This window comes from Peromyscus californicus, unplaced genomic scaffold (genome assembly GCF_007827085.1).
Source record: "Peromyscus californicus insignis strain IS unplaced genomic scaffold, ASM782708v3 Scaffold_5__1_contigs__length_169319896, whole genome shotgun sequence".
Classification (NCBI taxonomy): domain Eukaryota; kingdom Metazoa; phylum Chordata; class Mammalia; order Rodentia; family Cricetidae; genus Peromyscus; species Peromyscus californicus.
Window position 1 is genome coordinate 141,589,495 of NW_026294573.1, and position 22,172 is coordinate 141,611,666.

General features: G+C 41.0%; 1 protein-coding gene across 6 annotated transcripts in view; it reads left to right on the forward strand.

Moving 5' to 3' along the window:
• The window catches only part of Fam110b (family with sequence similarity 110 member B), a 133,938-nt gene that overhangs the window by 80,075 nt on the left and 31,691 nt on the right, over nt 1–22,172 (forward strand). Inside the window, exon 1 of one of the 6 annotated variants that reach the window (XM_052715557.1) lies at nt 4,947–5,078. The exons of the other annotated variants lie outside the window; for them this stretch is intronic. The gene's annotated coding sequence lies outside the window, so the exon portion shown is untranslated. Of the gene's footprint in view, nt 1–4,946; nt 5,079–22,172 lie in introns of those variants that run through there. 6 annotated transcript variants of the gene reach the window in all.

A 22,172-nucleotide genomic window follows, 5' to 3' on the forward strand; every position in this document is an offset into this window, starting at 1 on the left:
CATCTTTGCTTTGCAGATGAGGCACTAGAAGTCAGGGAAAGGTATCCTCTAGAGTTGCATGGATCATAGAAGAAACCTAAGCTGCAAGACCATCTATTTCCCTGTTCATCACAGTTCCAGAACTAGACTCCTGGACCCAGAGCTTCACCTGTTGATCAGAACTGGTGGATTATTTGCCACTATTGTTTTTAAGACCCAGATGCCCAGAGTGGAGTGTTGGGGGGTTTGAAGTAAAATTCAGGGCTCCTCCAGCCCAAACTGTGGTTCTCAAACTTCCTAATGTTGTGATCCTTTAATACAGTTCCTCATATTTTGGTGACCCTCAATATAAAATTATTTCATTGCTACTTTGTAACTGTAATTTTCTTACTGTTATTAATCATAATATAAAAATATCTGATATGCAGGATATCTGATATGTGACCCCTAAAGGGGTTGGGGTTCACAAGTTGATAACTGCTGTTCTTGAGAAACCTTCTACAGAAAACAGAAACAAAACAAAATACAACATTCATAACAACAACAAAAAATAAAGTATTTTGAAGCTCACTGAGCTCAAAGTTATTACATCCTAAGCTTGTTAGGAGCAAACACAAAGGTAAAAATCAATGAAACTAATACAGGCATGAGCTAGTTGTTATTAGCAGAATATGATTTGGCTCATAAAATTAATTTGTAGCTTTCCAAAAATATAGCAATTGGTTAAGTTCAAAATACTTGTCCAGAGGTAACATTTCCTAATATCTAGTACCTAGTCCCCAGTATCTACAGTCCTTGGGTGGCTTAAAGAAATGTCAAATAAAGCTGATAAAATGGAATTAAAGAAAACTTTACATATTTTACTCAGTGCACAAGTTATATATCAAAATTTCCCCCATTCTAATATGCTCAGATTATATCTATTTCATAATTAAGTTTAAAGAATGATCATAATTTAGTTTCTCTGTTAAATCTCACTGTGTTGCATGCATGTGTACATCCAGTCTATATTAAACAGTCTTCTTTCTCCCCAGTACTCCTCAGCTGTCAATATTATTTAACAAACTTGATAAATTCCCATGTTAAAATGATGTTTAAAGTCATATATCTAATTTATAACACCTCCAATAAAATGATATTTCTAAATAAGATGGTTCATCTTTCATAGTGAAATTCTGAATGGTGAATTCCACTTTCTTCCTGTAATAGGCTATCTGTGTTCCCTTCATTTCTGGAAGAGGTTTAAGTTCAGGGATTGCATATATTTCTTGTTACAGGATGCTATCAATGTGGATGCTTAAGGTAATAAACTATGTGATAGTTCTCTTATTTCCCAAACTTTAGGAAGGTTTATGATCATTGTTTGATAGTGGGCCTTGGAGTGTGTGGGATTAGCAAGCAAACTGAGCATCATCTTAGCATACTGCCTTCATGGTGGTGGCAGCATGCAAGAGGAAGAGCATCAGTGTAGTAGGTAGCCATTCCAGCTTTGATCTGGAAGTTCCAACCCCCATTGAGGCTTCGGTAACTGTCACGCCTATAAGGCGGGGCCAAGAGAGGACCCTGAAGACCCGAGATCCAGATGCACCGTCTCTCTTGGTTCCTGGACCCTGGACGCTGGAGGTAGACTGAGCAGAGTTCTCCAGAGAACACCGCCGGACTGCGCTACACCTTTCCCAGACCCTGTTACCTATTCCTTCACTTGTAAGTTACCCCACAAAATAAACCTCCCTTTTAACTACGTGGAGTGGCCTTAATAATTTCACCAATACATCAGGAAGAAGATGAAGCAGTATTTGGTCCAAAAACAGTCAAGGACAGTTTTTCCTTCTAACCCTGGACTTTGGATTAGACAGCTTGCAGGGTGAACACTGTGTTCATCAGCTGCCTTGTAACAAAGAACTCTTGTAAATCTGTGATGTTTTGCTGTTACAACAGTTTTATACTCTCTTGTGCATAAATACTTTGTCTGACAGCATGAGAAACCAGTGCCATGAATATTCTGTTAGCAGCAGTAAAAACTCTCAGTATGGCTCTGAAGTTTTAGGATGACAATCAAATAGTCCAACAAAGGGCAGGAGAAGCTGAAATAAAAACCTTCACAGCTGAGTGGTTTTATTTCACATCTGCTATGAGTCTGTCCATCACAGGCACCTCCTCGCATCACCCACTGGAGTTGGTGGATATTAGTATAAAGGGATCATAAAGTGTTTAGTCACTTGAAGGTCATCTGTGTCTAGCCTATTATTTCTACAGTACTGAGGAAATTGGGGCTCTTTTTCAACTTTGTCATTTGCATTGAGGATCTAAAGGTAGTTGGCTGATGTTATTATCTGATGGCTGCTTTCCTCCATTGTGCTTTTGAAATAGTGTCTTCATGTCACACTAACTCAGTCTTGTGGATAAATTTACTTGTGAAGGCTTGAGTTATCTTCTGCTAAGTATCTGAAGGGCATTTCATTCCTTTTTTACTCTTTTCTATTAGAGGCTATGATTTACTGTGATAAATAGACCACAAACAAAAATAAGGCTCAAATTAATGACAATTTGAAAAGACACTTGTTGGTATGAACCCATAGACTTATGTATGTGAATGCTTGGCTCATAGGGAGTGACACTTTTAGAGATATGGCCTTGTTGGAGTAGGTGTGACCTTGTTGGAGGAAGTGTGTCACTGTGGAGGCAGAGTTTGAGGTCTCATATATGCTCAGCCCACACCTGGTGTGACAATTAAATTCCTGTTGCCTATGGATCAAGATGTCGAACTCTCAGCTACCTGTCTGCCTCCATGCTACCTTTTCTCCTGCCATGAAGGTAATCCACCCAATTAAATGTTTTTCTTTATAAGATATGTGGTGGTCATGGTATCTCTTCACAGCAATAGTAACCCTAACTAAAACAGAAGTTGGTACCAGAGACTGGGGTATTCTTATGATAGGCCTGAACATGTTGTTGTTTGGAGGAATGTGGACTTTGGTGCTTTGGATTAGGAAAACAGTGGAATGTTATAAGCACTGCTTCATGGGCCATTCAGTAGGAACACGGAAGACAGTGATGCTCAGGGTAATTTGAACTGTGGGGGCCTGACAGAGAGTTTCAGAGGAGAATTTTACTATGTTACCTAGAGATCATTCTTGTGATATTTTGGTGAAGAATGTAGCTGCTTTTTGCCCTTGTCCGAAGAGTCTGCCTGGTGCTAAAATGAAGAGATTTGGATTAATTCCATTGTCAGAGGAAATCTCAAAATAGGCTAGTTTAGATTCTGTTGTGTGGTAACTCTAATGAAAATTTATAATGAAAAGACACAAGCTGAGCAAGGAAAAATACAAAATGTACAATTTGAGGAGAAAAAGGACACCAGGAAATGGAATGGAGTTAAATCCTATATTCAAGGAGATAAACAGATTGAAAAATGGATTAAAAGAGTGGTAACCTCAAGGCAAGCTCTTATACAGCTAAATTTCCAGCTTGTGAAAAGGAATTAAAGGAAAACTTCAAGTTGGGTGTGGTGGTGCACACTTTTAATCCTGGAACTCAGAAAGTAGAGGCAGGTGGATCCCTGAGTTTGAAGCCAACATGGTCTATATATCCAGGTTCAGGAAAGCCAAGCTTAGGCAGTGAAGGTAACCATTGAAAATAGGAAGCTGATGAAGATGTAATTGAACGAGGAGGCAAGCAGCAGAACTTGGCAGCTTTGGCCACGTGGTTCTGGCTTTAGAGTCAAGGACAGAAGAAAGGGGTTATGAAATCTCCCTCCACAACTAAGGAAACCCACTAAAACCAGGTATGTACCTGAGGTGATCCTGTATGGAGGCCCAGAGATGTAAGACAAATTGCTAAACAGTCTTATTAATTAAAAAGCCCAGAGCCGGCCGGGCGGTGGTGGCGCACGCCTTTAATCCCAGCACTCGGGAGGCAGAGCCAGGCGGATCTCTGTGAGTTCGAGGCCAGCCTGGTCTCCAAAGCGAGTTCCAGGAAAGGCGCAAAGCTACACAGAGAAACCCTGTCTTGAAAAAAAAACAAAACAAAACAAAACAAAAAAAAAAACAAAAAAAAAAAAGCCCAGAGCCAGATATTGGGATGAAAACAGAGATCAAAGGAATAAGACACGCCATAGCCAACCTCACCTCTCCAGCTCCTCAGCCTCCAGACAGAGACATTGCCTGTATACTCACACTTATATCCTTTCTGTCCCTGCCATCTCACTTCCTGTCTCCACCCAGCTACATCACTTCTTCTTTCTGCCCAGCTCTGTCACTTCCTGTCAGTCTGTACAAACCTCCAGACCTTTATGGTTAACTAGTGTTGGAATTTAAGGCATGTGCCACCACGCCTGGCTCTGTTCCCAGTGTGATCTTGAACTCACAGAGATCCAAATGGATCTCTGCCTCTCAAATGCTAGGATTAAAGGCCTGTGCCACTGCTGCTTGACCTCTGTGTTTAGTATAGTGGCTGGCTTTCTCCTCTGATCCTTCAGATAAGCTTTATTGGGGTTCACAAATAAAATATCACATTTCCCCTTTTTTTGTCTAAAATAAAAAAAATTATAATGTAATAAAAACTATATACAATAAGTACAATAACTATATACAATATATACAGGCAATAAATATATCAACAATGTCTAGTCCATTTGCATTTGACAAATTCAGCAAAAATATTCCATTATCTATCCTATTTTGGTGAGTCCAAAATGTACCTAATTCACTTTCTATCCTAACTTGTATTACCAACCAAAAACTAAAAACATAAACTAATAACATAAACAAATTTATGTTATTAAAACATCTTAAATGCCATATTCTGCTGATCTCTGAAGTGTTTGAAGATGACCTGTCTATCTAAAATATATCTGTTTGACCTTGAAAGCATACCTAATATGACTACAAGTTTGATTGTAATGACTAACTACTAACCTGCATTTCTTTATTATTCTGAATAGTCGGTGATAACTTTCAAGGACTAGAACACTGCATCACACTGTGAAATGAACCGTGGCCACTCACTGCAGCACACGTGGGGTTGCAAAGGTCCTGTCTTTGCCCCAGCAGCTCCTCTCTCCCAAGATTCAGCAACAGAAGTTTGCAGTCAAACTATCTGTAAGTCATAGTATGACTTGAAGAGAATTTGGGGCATCACTTTAGCACTAGCATACCCCCCAAAAAGCATTACTGATTTCCTGATAGTCTTAGGCAGACCAAAGAATAAGGAAACATTTAAGAACAGGTAACTTTCAAATATTAATGCCAACTTCCTTCCTGACATTCTAATAAGAATAAAAACCTTACCCCAAATAATTATTGGTACTGACCCTGAAAATCCAAAATTCAGGCATCTCTTCCCCCTGTGTGGTCTCTGGGATACAAGAAATATGTGAACTGATCTCTCCACTGCAAAGCAGCCAGTTGCTATGGAAACAGCTTAGTACTTTATAAACCCCTCTGGCTAGTTCCTGGAATATGAACTCTACACTAGTTTTAGAAAAAAATAAAAATGTATCTAGAATAAGACTCTGGTTTTATTTTTTCAAAAGCATCCATATAAAATTGCAAATATCAGGATGTTATAGAATGTGATGTAATTAACAGCGCTAAGGCAGACCTGCTATCACCAGGCGGGCTTCCCTGTTACTGCACCCAACCAAGGCTAGCATCTCAGCATGGTCTTAGGTTTGGTGGGAAAACATCTGAAAGAATGTAATTTTATTTAGTCAGCTTTACTGTTTGTGCATTATTTTGTACTTTAAATTTTAATAGCCTTATGGAGACATGCTGTATTTACCATGCCTGTGTCAGATCCAAGAAAGCATATGTAATTTCACTTTCTCCGTTGACAGTAGGTTTTGATTTCAGTGTTTTGAATCTAGTTCATTCTTTTTTTTTGCGGGGTGGGGGTGGTTTGGTTTTTCAAGATAGGGTTTCTCTGTGTTGCCCTAACTGTCCTGAAACTCGCTCTGTAGACCAGGCTGGTCTCGAACTCAGAGAGATCCACCTGTTAGTGTCTCCCAGTGCTGGGATTAAAGGTGTGTGCCACCACTGCATGGCTCTAGTTCACTTCTTAACTGAAAGGTGGGAGAAATATCTCAGGAGGTGAACAGAAATCATTAGTGGTATAATGAATTGTGACACACTTAAACATTTAAATGTAGTTTTTAAAATGATACTAATGCAGACATAAAAATTACTTAAATATAGGATGAATAGCAGCATTTAAGCATGTCTTTGAAACATAGGAAAGCAAGTTTATTTACTCAGTCTTCACCATTCTTCCTTAATACATAATCCAGCTCTGAGCTCTGTTCTTTCTGGGCATGTTTAGTGCCACATTAATAGGCAGACAGTTATTATTTAATATACACGTTGTTAAAATTTATTTCTTGATAGTACCTTACTACACTGTAATTCAATTGTTGTGGACTGATGTTTCCAGCCGACAAGCAGCCGTGGTTCTAAATGGCACAGCACACCTCTGAGCACTGTTTGTGCCTCTTGGTGCCCATTGCCTTTCAGCTGCAGACTGCACCTGGAGCCCAGGGGCAGGAGCAACCCTGGCAGTGAGAATCCCAGAACACAAGCTCCTCTGAGTCCCCAGGGAGACAGCCGAGCCATAATTGGAGCTGCAGCAGAGGCCGACTGGTATTTTTGCTGTTTTCAGGGTTCACAGATGACATTTAAAACTTAAAATCTCCAATGGGAGTGCTACTTTTAGTCATTTTCAAGACCACTGTCTTTTTTACTGTTAATTCAGTAACTCCAGCTTCTTCACCAATGCTTTTTAAGTATGTGTTCACATGAGAGCAGAGTGAAGATGCTAAAAGACCCAGACCACAAACAAAGCCACCACTGTGTCACTGTGATTCAACCAGTCACCCTGCACCGTTTGAGGAAACAGCAGGTACAGTTGGCAGAACTTGAAAAAATTCAACCTGAAATTGTGCTTGAGAACAAAAGCATTGGGAGATAACAAAGTTGTCTACAAATTTCAGATAAAAAAAATAATCCACCAACTAGATTGATAAGGACTTTGATTGCATTGCTAGAGGACTTACTCATTTGTATATAATTTGATTTTCAAAAATATTACATGTTCCCCATGTATGGCTATTACTTCAGAATATATCCCAATTAACTGATTAAGAATATGCTTTTAAATTAGACAAACAACTATAGACTCGATGATAAGATTCCTAACTGTGGGAAGTAATGCACTGGGCAATTATTACTATTAATTCCATTACGTAAATTGATTTTCATGTGAGATTTAATGGTGTAGCTCACAGCATGCAACAGGTAGCCGAGTGTGTCTCCTCCATCACTCCTCTTCCCTTCTTTTCCTGCTGGCACAGTAGGCTGTTTTTCCCTTTCTTTTTATTTCTGGTGCCAGTGTCAGTGTTCTCTACTTCTTCTGTCTCCCCTTCCCAGGGCTGCACATCTCTACCTGCGTATTGAACATAAAGCCCCAGCTGAGCTAGATGTCAGAAACCAGGGTGGACATTGAGCAGTCACTCAGGCCAGCACTTTCAATACCGTGAGAGAGGCTCACAAACTGTAACATGATCGGAAATGTATATGAAAAAGCTTTTGTGTCCTCATCTGCTCCACAGGACACAGTGCAGTACACACTATTTAAAACCGCTGAATTAAAACAGTTGTGCATAGCAAAGAGAAATTCTTGTTTCAGTTAAGGGAATATCCAATTCTCATGATCAGTGGATCTTAAAATAAACAGAGAAGTTTGTGCAGTTTTTTCAATAAATGTAATGCTTGGGGGATGGCGTCTGTTTCTATAGCAGATACTCTGGGTCTTTCCCAAACCAACTTTGACAACAAATCCCTAAATAATAAACTTTAACTTCTTGGAGCTATAAAGGTTCAAAAACTAGTTACAATGGTTCACATTTTCATCACATCCCGTTTGTAATCCTGGCCCTCCATACACTGTGTGAAGGTGAGTAGGGGTTCTGGTGAAGCTCGCATTCTTGAAAGCCCATCTCTAGCATCACTGCTTTAGACAGCCCCTCTCCCACCTCCTCCACCCCTGAACTGTTCCTTCGGTGCTTGTCTTTGAAGTTTGCCCTCTCTTCCTCTGGCTAAGGTTCTCTCCCGCCCCCCTCCTCTCCATTCTCTCTCATTGTCTAATTATCTGAGCAAGAGCTCAGTAAGACTTCAGTCTTATTAGAAGCTGAAACTATCTTTTGAATCACTTTTCCTACCATGAACTGTGTGTGTGCTATGTAAATGATTGAAAGACTAATAGGAGACATCTTTTCTCAGAGTGCTTATATTGCATGCTCCAACTTTCCTATGGCACTCATCTTTCAAGGTTTATCTGTCAAAAAACATGATTGGGTAAGTGTTTCTTGGCATGTAATGTAGAATTATGGCAGAAAAGGACACTACCTGTTTTATCCAAAAATAGCAACAAAACCTTTACAACCAGATGCTCAGGTTTGGGATTTGTTGTTGTTATTGTTGTTTTTTCAGAAATTCCTGCAACGGATTTTGATTAGATTCACTGTCTCCACCTCTTCCCCACTTCTCTTCCCACCCAACTTTATGTCCTCCCCACCCCCATCAAAGCCAGTTTGATCTACCCAAACATTCTTGGCTGTGTGGCCCTCCACACCTACAGAAAACTGACTCTTTTTCTCCAATAGCTTACAGTCACCATGCTGGGAGTTGGTCTTCAGCTTGCACAGGTCTTAACACACACATACTGTCACCAACTCTGTAAGTTCATGTGCACCTGCCCTGCTGTGTCCTGAAGACACTGTTTTCTTGTAGTTGCCCACTGCCTCTGGTTCTTACTGTCGTTCCACCTCCCTCCTCTACAGTGGCACCCAACCCTTGGGGGGGCGGGGTGCAGTACATACATTCCATTTAGGGCTGAGCATTCTGGAGTTGCTTACTCTCTGTTCCTTAGCAAGGTGAGGGTCTCTGTGTCGGTCATCATCTACTGTAAAAAGAAGCTTCCCTGGTGAGGGTTGAATGATACTTTATCTGTGGGTATAATGATAGGTTGTTAGGAGTTGGTTTAGGGACTTGAGAGAAAACCATCCATTGAAAGACAAATAGATGGCGGTTATAAGTACTTTCAAATAATATAAGCTTATTAAAAGTCTGCTTTTTTGTAGCTTTCTGTGTTGAAGTACATTATTTTTATCACTTTAAACAATTACTCCTATAATTTGTCAAGTCTTTACTTTCATGATATGATAGATACTGTCAAGAAGTCATTATATTCAATTGCCTTTTACAGTATTACTTAAATATTTGAAATTTTATTTGATTATATGCACATATAACCAATCATAATATTCCAGAAAATAATACTCCATAGAGATTCTCAAGTAACATGTCTCAATGATTTCTTAAAAATGGAAAACCACTTTATTAAAGGAGAAAGCACAAAACCCATTGTGGTGGTTTGAATAGGAATGCCCCCCACAGGCTCATGTGTTTGAATGCTTGGCCCATAGGGAGTGGCACTATTAGGAGGCATGGCCTTGTTGGAGGAAGTGTGTCACTGTGGGGGTGGGCTTTGAGGTCTTATATGCTCAAGCTATATCCAATATGGTACATAGCTTCCTTCTGCTGCCTGCGGGTCAACATGTAGAACTCTCCACTCCTTCTCCAGCACCATGTCTGCCTGCACACTGCCATGTTTCTCACCATGACAGTAATGGACCTCTGAAACTATAAACTGCCAGCCTCAATTAAATATTTTCCTTCATAAAGTTGAAGTGGTCATGGTGTCTCTTTGCAGCAATAGAAACCCTAACTGAGACACCCATCTTCTGAGAGTATAGGTTACATTTTAATAGGTAACTTTGTGCCCACCACATCGTGTTATTGGAGGTATTGAAGAGGCTTCATACCAGCAGTATGAACATACCATTTTACAGTAAGTAAGCTTCCTCGGAATGGTGCCCGTCAGGCATACAGCTCAAAACTTGTTCTCCACAAGGCGACTAGTTGCCTTGGGACAGTGTGTATTTAATATGGGGAATGTGACGGTTTGTGAGACTTCGCTGTTTTCCTGGAAGTGCTTTGAGCTCTCTGTTTCCTAAGGTTGAGGACAAGCCTGCCCCTGCATTTTGTTGCAGCTCTGCCACCTCATAATGGACTGGCCTGCCAGGCAAGCTGCTTCACTCAGTGTTCCTCGGTTTCCTCCGGGTTGAGTGATTCAAGGGAATACCCAATAACTACTGTCATTTTTTTAAACAATTTTTATTGAATATGAAAGAATTGATTAGTTTCAGATGATTCTTTTTTTCTTTTTTTTCTATATCCAGATATTCTATTCAATTTCAAATGTTTATGCAAAGCTTGGGAAGTTGGTGGTTTCTTTCTCAGCATAAATAAATTTACAGTACTCTATTGCAGCTTGTTGGATTAGAACAATTCATCTAGTGGATTTAAATTGCTCCTAATCATTAGTTTTTGCTTACATGGTTCCAATCTGCATGATTTCCAGTTATTATATTCTAGTTCAACAAACCAGTTTCCCATCACCATAATTCAAGTAATGATAACTGCACTTATACAAAATACAAACCTCAGAGCTAGCTCTTCCTTCCACAAATTAGTATGTAAACAGCTGGTGCCTGTCCTCAGCAGTGGGCAGTGATGGCAGTTCTTTCAAGGCTTTCAGCCCCATCGGTGGTAGGGCTGTGGTCACCTTGGGTTCAGTGCCCACAGATGAGAGTGAGTGCTCTGACTGTGTTGCCTACTTGTCTCTCCATGTTGACTCATGTGAACTTGTGTAGAAACAGACACTTAAAGAGAAAACTGGCTGACAATCAGGTAAGCAGAATATTCTGGGGGTGAAACTTGAACCACATGGATATAGGTGACTGCCAGTGATCTAGATCTTGTCTCTAGAGACTTTTGTCCAGCAAGAGTGACTCAGTGAGAGCCAGACTAGTTGCTTAGGAATGTGGAATGGTGTGACTTTTCTTAGTTAGGGTTTCTGTTGATGCAGTGAAACACTATGACTAAAAAGCAAGCTGGGGAGGAGAGGGTTTATTTGACTTACACTTCTACATTGCTGTTCATTATTGAAGGAAGTCAGGACAGGAATTCAAACAGGGCAGGAACCTGGAGACAGGAGCTGATACAGAGGCCATGGATAGGTGCTGCTTACTGGCTTGCTCCCCATGGTTTGCTCAGCCTGCTTTCTTATAGCACCCAGCATTAACACCACTCACAGTTGGGCTAGGGCCTCCCCCATTGATCACTAATTAAGAGAATTCCGTATAGCCAGTTCTTATGGAGGCATTTTCTCAACTGAGATTCCCTTCTATCAGATAACTGTGGCTTATATCAAGTTAACATAAAACTAGCCAGCACATGAAACAAAGGATCAGATGTACCAAAACAAATAAACAAAAAACAGTGCCATCACTGAGCTTACCACCAAAGGAATCACCAGAGATGGACTTGGAACTTATTAAAACTATAAAGGGTTAAATGGAATCTGACAGGACAGTAAACCAAGTGTAGAATGGATGCTCACCGCATTGTGTGCACTGTGATAGGATGGACAAGATAGATCCTATTCCAATCAGTCCTGATAAGAAACACACACACACACACACACACACACACACACACACACACACACACACACACAGTCTCAATGTGCTTGTCAATTATAGTGTTTTAAGTTATACTCATTATGTACACATTGTAATGGTAAAATGTATTTAAGAGTCACAGAAGGGTCATAATTTTTGCCACTAAATACAAATTGCACAACTTTCATTTATATTATTTTTATAGTTAGAACTTGGCAAAGCAAAGACTGTAGTGAAAGATAGATGCTACCCTTGCCATTGGGATTTTAGACTGCTAAAACACTAACTGGTATATTACCATCGCTACTTGTAAGTACATTGTTACTCTTTTAAAGGCCATCAACTGCCTGTTGATAATGTATGTGACTACTTCAGGGCTCCCTTCAGATACCAAATCCTCAGATGGTCGAGTCACTTACATAAAATAGAAATGTTTGCATATGCCCTGCACAGTCTTTCCCATTTGCTTTATGTCACCTCTGAATGACTTTCAATATTTAATGCAGTGTGAATACTTGTTGAGCTCTTCTAGTGGGGAATAGTGACCTGAAGAACATCTGTACATGTTTAGTACAGTGTTTTCCCTCAAATTCATGATCCCCAGTTGTTTGGAGCCATGAATGCATACCTTGAGGGTGCAGGCAGGCGGGCGTAGTCACTGCTGCCTTCTGATTACAGAATGTTGGACCTTCTTGTATTTGTCATGGAAAAGGTTCAGCAATCTAAAAATTGGGAATTTAAAGACTCATGAGTAGTTTTCAATGAAATATTGTACAGTCTAAAGTTTATTTTGCTCTGTGTGTTTCAAAAAGAGGGCTTTACTAGTACATTCTGCAGGCAGATGGTCAAATGAGGTATTATACAGATCAAATTCTAATGACAGTTGCCGTCTCATGAGGGCTGTGAATCTAGTATTGTTTGCTAGTGTAAATCATCAAGGTATAGGATTCATGGTCTCTAATATGCATGCAAATCATTTTATTTTTAAACATCTAAAATAATTAGAACTTGTTTCATTCAACCTTACAATACAAAACTATAATCTAAAATGTTGAAATTGGTTGACTTTGAAAGATGTTACCATAAAGAATAATACAAAGAACTTTGGGTGTTTTTAGTCTGTCCAATCTTGTGCTATGGTCTGTGAGAAAGGAAATTTGATTACAGGTTGGGAGATGGTTCCCAGCACCCCCTGCATGCCCATAGTGATACCACCTCATTTTACTATGCTCCAGGGGTCCTCCTACCAACAGTATGCTTGGTTATGTATAGTAATGCACAGCCTTGTTTGAGGAATGTCTGTACTGTTAAAGATTGGTTAAATTGCAGTGGTGTGCACACCTCTAATCCCAGCACTTGGGAGGCAGAAGCAGGTTCATCTCTGTGAGTTCTAGGCTAGCCTGGTCTACAGAGGGAGTGACAGGATAGCTAAGGTTGTTATACAGTATAACTATCCTGAAAAACAAGCAAATAAACAAAAAGATTGGTTAAATCACTTTGAGGGAATGTAGTTCAGTGTCCATCTGAGTGGGATCTTTCCGCACTGCCTTTTCAGGGCTTCACTGCAGTGATTTTCTAGACAGACAGGAAATAAGGTAGTTCATTAGTTTTGATCTTTCAGCTCTCAGCCCTCTTGCAAACATAAACGTATAGTTAGTTTTATGTAGTATATTGTATATTCACTGACTTTACCCTCTCTACACCCAAATAAAATTCTCAAAGGTATTCCAAAATTTTCTCTGAGTCTGGAGTGAAGATTCCTGCAAGGAATGGATGATCTGTAAGGAAGCTCAGTAAGGGGGATAGACAGAAGACATGATAACTGGAAGATCCTCTCCAACACTGTGAGGGAGGGCAGACTTGGAGACTAGATGACCCTCTGCAGCACTGTGAGGGAGGGCAGACGTGGAGACTAGATGACCCTCTGCAGCACTGTGAGGGAGGGCAGGCGTGGAGACTAGATGACCCTCTGCAGCACTGTGAGGGAGGGCAGGCATGGAGACTAGATGACCCTCTGCAGCACTGTGAGGGAGGGCAGATGTGGAGACTAGATGACCTTCTCCAACAGGGAAGGTAGACATGGAGACTAGAAGATAATCCCCTGCAGAGTGAAGGAGGCAGGCATGGAGACCAGATGACCCTCTGCAACAGGGAAGGTGGACATGGAGACTAGAAGATAATCCTCTGCAACACAGTAAGGGAGGGCAGACATGAAGACTAGATGGTCCCTGCACACAGTGAGGCACAGAGATGTGGTGACTAGAAGTTCCCCTGCTCACAGTGGAGGAGGCAGACATAACCAAGAACAATTTGGGGACTAGGAAAAGTGGGGAGCTGGGAGCTGCAGGTGCAGTATGAGAGACCTTCAGGATACTGATAAGTGCACAGAAAGCTAATGTCACTTCTAGACAGCTCTAACCTCAGACTTGACTCAGATGAACTTGAAGCCTAACTTTGAATCGCACATGGTACTTTCTGGAATACTGAGGCAATGACTGTCCTGGAACTGCTGCTGCCCTTACCCTAGAATACCCACCTCAGGGTGTGCGGGTGTTTCAGTCCCACTGTTCTCTTCCCATCCATCATGAGTGACTTCCCCGCCCTCCCTGATCTGGCTTTTCATGGATCCCAAAGTTGCTCAAAAGTTTCCGCACACCCAGAGTCCCTGTCCTACCTCCCTCTTGATCATTTAGTGAGCTGCAGCTAAAATGAGAAATTTTTTTTCCACTCACTCCAGGAACCTCATTACTTCCTCTTCAAGTGGGCTGTACTTAATAACAGAATACCTTCTGTCTGTGGGGTGGCCAAGGGGCATGGGTATGTGACAGCATGCTGTCAGCTCACTTAACTCTTTCAGTTCCAATTAGAGACTCATGGGGGAGGTTGGATTGTTGAGGATCTAGCTAACAGTAAGCAGCAGGTTTTTAGTAGAGCACTCTTCTCGATCACATGCGCAGATAGCATCTCTAGGTGGCCTGCTTCACTTTCATCTTTTTCTACTAGACCTTGACCTCTGTGTCATATCTGTATATCATTTCACACCACTCCTAACATGAAGTCTGAAGCTTGGCCCACAGTTCCTGCTCTACAAATAACTGCCAAAGTACCAAATGAATGAGTACAAGCTTAGGTCAGTTACCGAGTACTTAACAGTACAGGCACCAAGAAAGACTGAACTCCAATTTGACAAATTTAACATAATGTGTACAAGAATAATTTTTTGCTGAACAAATTTGGCCATGGCAAGAGTCTGTGGAAATAGAACTATTAAAGCCCCCAGGGCTTAATTCACTTATTAGTTTTAAAGAAAGGCACAGTAGCTGTTCCTGACAATGGCCCTGAAAATGACAGTTTCCTTTTCTACAGTGTTAATCCTGCCCAGACACTGCACCAGCTCTGACTGGGCAGAATGAGATGGTTGGGTAAGAGGGCAGTTTGGAGCCTGGGGTGGTGGCTCCCACTCTTCCCCACCCAAGCTCCACTGCCACAGTTTGTAGGAGGACTGTCCAGAAAGGAGGTTAGGAATCCTGGACAGTGGCAAGATGCCCAGGACACTGACAGGCCAGCAGGCATTCTCAGTGCCACCAGAGACACAAAGTTGTAGCATTGCCAAAGCCAGCAGGGCAGCCTGCCCTGGTTTCTAACTCTCAGACTAAATAACATCCTTACGGTCTTCATGCCATTAACCTGCCCTTTATGCAGCCAACTCATTATGGGAGTGAGTGGAGCCTGCAGCAAACACTTACTGTGATTTATTCAGGGCACTTATTCAGAAGCCCAGGGACGAGACCCAAGGAAACTGTAGACACCACGCCCTCCTTCTGTGCCCATGCTTCTCTTCCAGCGCTGTCTGCGGAGCAACACAGGGAAATGGAATTCCCTCAAGAATGACTGCTTGAGCGCCACAAGACCTGAAGCTCCTATTCACAGAAATAATCGATGATTTGAAACTAATGGAAATTTGTTCTGCTTTCAGTTATCTTTTTTAAAAATAAAGAATTGATCAGAATTATTTATTTAGGAAACCCTCCAAGGTAGACGGTTCTCTGTCACCCTGGTGTTTTGATGGGAGTAGGAAGGGATGTGTATTTATGGTTTAACATGAGCTAAAATGGAAGACTAGTTCTGTGATTATAAAAAGGGGAAGAAATCTGTTTATAGAGACACTTTATGACATTATTATACATTTTAAATGGTAGAGAAAAAGAAACTGGTTAAGATTCTTTTTGTTTGTTTGTTTTGTTTTGTTTTTTTGAGACAGTGTTTCTCTGTGTAGTTTTGGTCCCTGTCCTGGATCTCGCTCTGTAGACCAGGCTGGCCTCAAACTCACAGAGATCCACCTGGCTCTGCCTTCTGAGTGCTGGGATTAAAGGCGTGTGCCACCACCGCCTGGCATTAAAATTCTTAAAACTTTAAATCCTAAGAGAATCAATGATTAATGTAAGTCACACAGAAGATATAAGTGTTGGTACCATAGTTAAATATATATATATATATATATATATATATATATATATATATATATATATATAAAGCATCGCACTGCTTCTTGAACTGTTAACATTTAATTGGGATGTAAGCAAAGGCATGTGCATTTCAATGATTTCTTACCCAATAGCATTTTTAATAATTTCTTTGTTATTACATATAGACAATTTATGATTTCCTAAATGAGGTACAAAATGGCATTATTTACAAAATACACTGCAATAACTAAATCAAGTCAGTAAATGTACCCATTGCCTCAAATATGTAACTTTTTTTGTGTGTGGCTAGAACATTTGAAATTTGTTATTAGTAATTTTGAAATCTATGGCACATTATTATCTATATTCACACTGTGGAATACAATATTAAAAGCAAATTTCTTCTTGAGATTTAGAAATCTGGGGGAAAGTTTGACTCTTATTCTGGAAAATTCAAAACTTGATTTCAACTTCATTGTTGGTCAAATATTATGATTCCTTTTCCTTCAAATGTAGGTTAACAGAGTAGAAAATTAGATTGGAAGAATTATTTTTTTGTCATTTTTTTGAGAAAAATTTCCAGAGATTGATGATGTAGTGGTTTAAATAAGAATATCCTCATAGACTCACTGTTTGAAGAGATTAGGAGGTGTGCCCTTATTGGAGGAAGTGTGTCACTGGAGTGGGCTCTGAGTGTATGTAGCCTTACTCCACATCCAGTTCACCCTGCAGATGGCATGTGAGCACTCAGCTTCCTAATGCCCACACCTGCTGCTTGCTGCGGCTAAGCCTCCCTACCATTGAGAACTCATGCTAGAACCGTAAGCCAAAATAAACTGAAGCTTCCTGAAGTTTGCCCGTGGGTTTTACCACAGCAACAGAAAAGTAAATAATACAGGCGATTATATACAAAACATTTCACTATTAAAGCAGCAGTGTTAGACTGTACCCAGTATTTTAAACAGAGATATAAAAAGGGAAACAAACATGCCCTTGAGGGATGTTCAGGGAGAACAGAGTCCAAAGCACAGTAGCCCAGCATGGAGCTAGCTCAGGCTCTGTTTAGAATTTTATTATTCTCGGTATAGCATCATTTATAATTCCATAAACTGTTTGGGCATTATTACCTGATTATAATAATTCTTAAACTTCACGTTAGGAAAATATTGTTTTTGAATGATGTGTATGTGTTAATCCTAATAAGCTAATTTTATGTTTTGTATTATTTACCAATCTGAGTGTCCCTTCTTGCAAACAGAAAGCAGTATTCTAAGTCACGATGGCAGTAGACTGGTATCTGTTGAGGGCCCACTTCCTGGTTCGATGGACAGTGTTGCTGGGTCCTCGCAATGCATAGAGAAAGAATTCAGTTCTCCTCATCCCTTTCCAAGGAGATTCATAGGACTCCTTGTGGTGGTACTTTGTTTGTGCTGTAACAAATAAAGCTTGCTTGGAGATCAGAGTGTGGAGCTAGCCACTAGAGGCCAGGCAGTGGTGGCATACACCTTTAATCCCAGCACTTGGGATCTCATGCCTTTGATCCTAGTACTTGGGAGGAGGAAACAGGAAGTGATATAGCTGGGTGGAGACAGGAAGTGATATGGGTGGGTGGAGACAGGAGGTGATAAGGCGGGGTGGAGACAGGGTCTAGGCCCTTTTGGGCTGAGGACGTGGTAGAGATTAGAAGTTTCTCTAGTGGCTTGCTCATTTGTGCTATAGCTCCCCCTTTCTGGGCTGCTGGCCTTCTCTAGTCCAGGCCTGCTAACACTGTTAGATTTCAACCTGGAAATGTTAGCAGGTCACATTTAGACCATAGAAGGAAAGGAACAAATCTGCACCTAGGAATGATTGGTTAGTAAAGAATGCATCCTGGCTACTGATTGACTGTCATTTTGTGGGATTTCCTGGCTGTAGTTGTTTCAGGTCCACATCTTAGCTGGAATGTTAGGAAGCAGTGAAGGGAGCACAAGTGACTTCCGGCGTCACCTCCTGTTTGAGAAGCCTGTGCCCATTTATAGTCCATGCCACTTTATTTTGGGATTCTGTGCTTGAGAGTATCTCTTGGTGTCCTGCCATTAGTGTCATCTGCGCACTTCATAATAAATTTGCTCTGGCCTGACCTCTGGGTCTTTAGTGAGCATGGCCCATCACTTAGAGGAGAAAAACTCACTAATAACTCAAACGCTAGAATTTGTACAGAGAGACTGTTTTCCCATGATGTGGGGCAGACATAGATATCCTGCTAGAGTCCATCTGTAGGAAGGGCTGTTATTAATCCAAAAGTCTTGTTCTTATAATCTATTCTTGCTGTTACTTAAGTGCCAGATAGATTTTAACGAATAACTATTTATAATGGTAAAGATACAAGAACAAATTGCATGTTTTCATAAAGATCAGAATTTCCTTTAAATACTATTGTTTATATATAATGTAACTAGCATTCTCAAACATGTTGCCCCCGTGGCTTCCAGCACCACAGCCAGCCTCACAGTAGCTTCAGAGACTTTGTGCTCTCCAAGTTCATCCATTCTCAACTCAAGCATATGACCCAGGACTTCTGCTGTCTCAAAACCAAAACATATTTGTCTTCTTATTTACCCGAACAACTTGTATAATTTAGGAATAGAGTAGTCTCCTCTAACTCGCACCATTCTGACTCAACAGATGTCTTAAGTCACAGGTAACTCCCATATAATAATGCTGTAATAACGCCAATCCTTACAATGCTATAAGGCATGGTAAGAGTTCGATAACAATATATTAAAGTAGGATAATTATGACAATACAGTATACCAGAAACTATCTAAAGATTACAGGTTGCTTATTCCTGTAATTTTTTACTTCATCTTCTAGTGCTTCGGAGGGTCAGAGGTGCCCTGTATTTTCTGACTGAGGGTAGAGAGAAAAGCACAGCGGTGGTTTCATAGAGGACGTTCAGTTGGGTGAACCAGCCATGGAAGTTAGGGACTGTCCAGACAGTTCCCATGTGTTCATTCACTTCCCAATCCTCGGAGATGAGTAATATGTTCTGTCTTGTTAGAAATGAGAAACTGAGTTACAGGGAACCCGAGTAACTGCTGAAGTGGTGGAGTGTGACCTGAGAGCTATTAGATGAAATAAACCCTTTCCTCCCTAAGTTGCTGTTTGGTCATGGTATTTTATCACAGCAACAGAAATCCTAAGACAGTTTTGTTTTAATTTGAAGTGGAATCCCTATGAATTGTAGACCAATCTACTTAGCTCAAAAATCTGTGACTCATTTGATAAATACTGTGTTCTAAATATTCCATAGCCCACTGGGGGTGCCCAGCACTGTCTGGTTCCTTGGAGATGACCTTCCTGGCTCGTTTTCCAATTTTTCTGTGCATAAGCACACAGATGTGTACACACAGAGAGACATTAGCCAGAAGCAGAGTCCTAAGGTCTTCTTGTAACTTACTCTCATTTTCCATGCTTATACATCACTAGTTGTTGCAGAGTACCTTGAGAAATATATTTCACCGGTATGCCTTAGAGCAGAGAAAACTTCATTTCTGAACCCTCCCCCCCCAAAAAAAGTGTAAAAGGAGTCAAAATACTACCCTGTTCATGAACTATGCCTTCACAGTCATAAAGGCTCAGGATGGAATTCTAGCTTAGCCAATTACAGCATTTTGAATTTGGGTCAGTTCGTTTACTTATTTAACAGGTACTTGTAAACTCTGCACCATGTGCTGTGTTACACTCCGGGAGTGCAGGAAACAACAGACCCAACAGACCAGCTAAGCTGTGCATTGAAGGGGAGACTATGGCTGCATGACAATTACTGTCTTATCCTTTTTATCTCCAGAAAAATGACCCGTTGTCCCCACCTGTGCTGGTTAGTTGTTTGTTCTGTTGTTTGTCAATTCAGGACAAGCTAGGCCACCTGGCAAGAGAGAGGGATGGCTTCCATCAGATTGCCTGGAGGCATTTTCTCTCCCTCCCTCCCTCCCTCCCTCCCTCCCTCCCTTCCTTCCATTTTTATGTGCATTGGTGTTTGGCCTGCATGTGTGTCTGTGAGGGAGTCACATCCACTGGAACTTGAATTACAGACAGTTGTGAGCTGCCGTATGGGTGCTGGGAATTGAGCCCAGGTCTTCTAGAAGAGCAGCCAGTGCTCTTAACCACTGAGCCATCTTCTAATGATTGATGTGGACAGAATCAATCCTGGGCAGGTGATACTGTGTGATGTAAGAACAGGCTGTGCAAGCTATGGTGAGCAAGCCAGTAAGCAGCATTCTTCTGCTTCCTCTTCCTTCCTCTCAGACACTGAAATTTAGTTGTCATGGTAGTAAACCAGAAGTTATCAGCAGTTAAACTTCTTTACATCTTCTTATCCAAAGTATGTTTCTCTTTAGGTTTGTCATTCTCAAGCCCAGAGGCTGAAAGACATAACAAGACAGAGTATTAGGAACAGTTGTTACCCTAGAACAGTCTCAAGCTTCTCAGTACTGGAAGGCTCACAGCACTGGGAATCTGCTGCCAGGATTGCCAGCCTGTGTGTCTCTGTCAGTCTTAGGGAAGCACAGGTGAGTCAAGACCTCCTGGGATGGCTGGAAGCTGAGAGTCTCCTTGCCGGTTCTATTTTACAGCATTTTAGTGCAGTTGTGTTCAGAATCCTTTAAGCAGTGTGTTTGTGGGATTGGGGGATCAATCGCGGGCAAGCCAATTAGAAAATCTAGTGAAATTTTTTTCTCTAAGTCTGAAAAAGCAGAAGGCAAGCTGTGTTATCCAAAGAGAGCTGGTACGACTCTATGCGGTACTTTCTGGTGAGCTGCAAATACAGAACAAAGAGGACTTGATTCAAATGCAGTCCCATGAGCTGATGTGAAAGTCAATATTTAAGAACAGATCAGAGGAAACTGAGAAAGGAGAAAACTGAGCAGTGCTCAGATCAGTTGCTGTGTGTAAGCTTAGAGCCAGGGAACAACAGCCTCACTGGGAAGGGTGACCAATCAGAAGAGGAGACATCACTCTCACTGGGAAGGATGGCCAATCAGGAGGGAGACCCTCACTCTCACTGGGAAGGGTGGCCAATCAGGAGGGGGGACATCACTCTCACTGGGAAGGGTGACCAATCAGGAGGGAGGCCCTCACTCTCACTGGGAAGGGTGGCCAATCAGGAGGGAGGCCCTCACTCTCACTGGGAAGGGTGGCCAATCAGGAGGGAGGCCTTCACTCTCAGCACTTCAGTTTCTTCTTTGCTGACCATGAGAGGCATCTGAACTATAGCAGAGTCAGAAAAGGCATTATTTTGGATGAATTATTGAGCATCCTAACATCTTGGACCTCAGTTTCTTTATGTATAAAATTTAGCATCCCTCCTCATAGACCTCATAATAGGAGTAACTATGTTAATGTCCGTGGATAGTTCTGATTCACAAGAAGCACCCTGTACCAAGTGTTATTTCTGTAATGGTTTTGTAATATGTGGGTCATGAATATGCATACTAGTAAATGTAATCTGTATTTATAACCAGAAGGTAGTTTTTGCAGTTTCCTTAATTATTCTCCATTAAGCTTAATAAATTTAGTTTGTCTATTAATGTCATTCTAAAAACTGAAGGATTAAATGTGTTTTATGTATTTAAAACTTAGAAACATGTAAAACAACATTTTTAAACATTGATACCAAAAGGCTTTTGTCTTTATAAGTAATTGCATAGTACTATAAATCTCAGCTTCCGAAAACATCTGAGAGATTGTAGAGTAAGAGCTTTGCCTGTGGGTAGATTCTGGGTCTACACATGCCATTAGCTTTAAGTTTTGAAAATATTTTCCTTTCACCATTAATCTTTTTATTGATAATAACACACTTTCCATAATCCTAAAGGACTTAGTTTATTTTGTTGCCTTTCTACTCTCCACCATGAGGATGGCTCTGTGATGTGGTTTTCATACACGTGGTGCACAAGCACATTCTGTCCTGGAAACACCAGTTACCACTAGTGATCAGGACGGCCAGCTTCATGCAAGCCTCAAAAGTCAGAAAGCCTTGACCTCATCTTCCTTATCTTGCACCTGGATCACTGGGGTAGCAAAATTCTCTTCTACTTCAGTTTAGAGATTACCACCCCTTATGTCTGACCATCATCGAATTTCTCATTATTTGGTGTTCCTCCTTACCC